The sequence below is a fragment of the Arachis hypogaea genome, chromosome 16 (assembly GCF_003086295.3).
Source record: "Arachis hypogaea cultivar Tifrunner chromosome 16, arahy.Tifrunner.gnm2.J5K5, whole genome shotgun sequence".
NCBI classification, from domain to species: Eukaryota; Viridiplantae; Streptophyta; class Magnoliopsida; order Fabales; family Fabaceae; genus Arachis; species Arachis hypogaea.
The window spans coordinates 3,349,689-3,350,994 of NC_092051.1; the positions used below are offsets into that span (position 1 = coordinate 3,349,689).

Below are 1,306 nucleotides of genomic sequence, written 5' to 3' on the forward strand. Positions count from 1 at the left end.
AGTGATCTTTTTACTCAGCTGGCCCACTTGTGCTTCCAAATTTCTAATGGAGGACCTTGTTTCATTCATGAAACTCACAGTGGCCTTAGATAGATCAGAGACTAAGTTTGCTAAATTAGAGGTATTTTGTTCAGAGTTCTCTATTTGTTGCTGAGTAGATGATGGAAAAGGTTTATTATTGTTAAACCTGTTTCTTCCACCATTATTAAAGCCTTGTTGAGGCTTTTGTTGATCCTTCCATGAGAAATTTGGATGATTTCTCCATGATGAGTTATAGGTGTTTCCATAAGGTTCACCTAAGTAATTTACCTCTGCTATTGCAGGGTTCTCAGGATCATAGGCTTCTTCTTCAGAAGGCGCCTCTTGAGTACTATTGGATGCAGCTTGCATTCCATTCAGACTCTGAGAAATCATATTGACTTGCTGAGTCAATATTTTATTCTGAGCCAATATGTCATTCAGAGTATTAATTTCAAGAACTCCTTTCTTCATAGGCGTCCCAGTATTCACAGGATTCCTTTCAGAAGTTTACATGAACTGGTTATTAGCAACCATGTCAATGAGTTCTTGAGCTTCTGCAGGCGTTTTCTTTAGGTGAATGGATCCACCTACATAATGGTCCAGTGACATCTTCGATAACTCCGACAGACCATCATAGAATATATTCAGGATGGTCCATTCTGAAAGCATGTCAGAAGGACACTTTTTGGTCAACTGTTTGTATCTTTCCCAAGCTTCATAGAGGGATTCACCATCTTTTTGTTTGAAGGTTTGAACATCCACTCTAAGCTTGCTCAGCTTTTGAGGAGGAAAGTACTTAGCTAAGAAAGCCGTGACCAGCTTATCCCAAGAGTTCAGGCTATCTTTAGGTTGAGAATCCAACCATATTCTAGCTCTGTCTCTTACAGCAAACGGGAAAAGCATAAGCCTGTAGACTTCAGGATCTACTCTATTAGTCTTAACAGTATCACATATTTGCAAGAATTCAGTTAAGAACTGAAAAGGATCTTCAGATGAAAGTCCATGAAACTTGCAGTTCTGCTGCATCAGAGAAACTAATTGAGGTTTCAGCTCAAAATTATTTGCTCCAATGGTAGGGATGGAGATACTTCTTCCATGTAAATTAGAATTAGGTGCAGTGAAGTCACCAAGCATCCTCCTTGCATTATTATTATTTTCGGCTGCCATCTCCTCTTCCTGTTTGAAAATTCCTGTAAGGTTGTCTCTGGATTGTTTTATTTTAGCTTCTCTTAATTTTCTTTTTAGAGTCCTTTCAGGTTCAGGATCTGCTTCAACAAGAATATTC

At 38.7% G+C, this 1,306-nt stretch overlaps 1 non-coding gene across 1 annotated transcript; it reads left to right on the plus strand.

The window, feature by feature from the left end:
• The first annotated feature begins 684 nt into the window (after positions 1-684).
• Positions 685-792, plus strand: LOC112760688 (small nucleolar RNA R71). The gene has a single exon (XR_003181117.1). It is a non-coding gene; the product is annotated as a small nucleolar RNA R71 (small nucleolar RNA).
• The last annotated feature ends 514 nt before the right edge of the window (positions 793-1,306 follow it).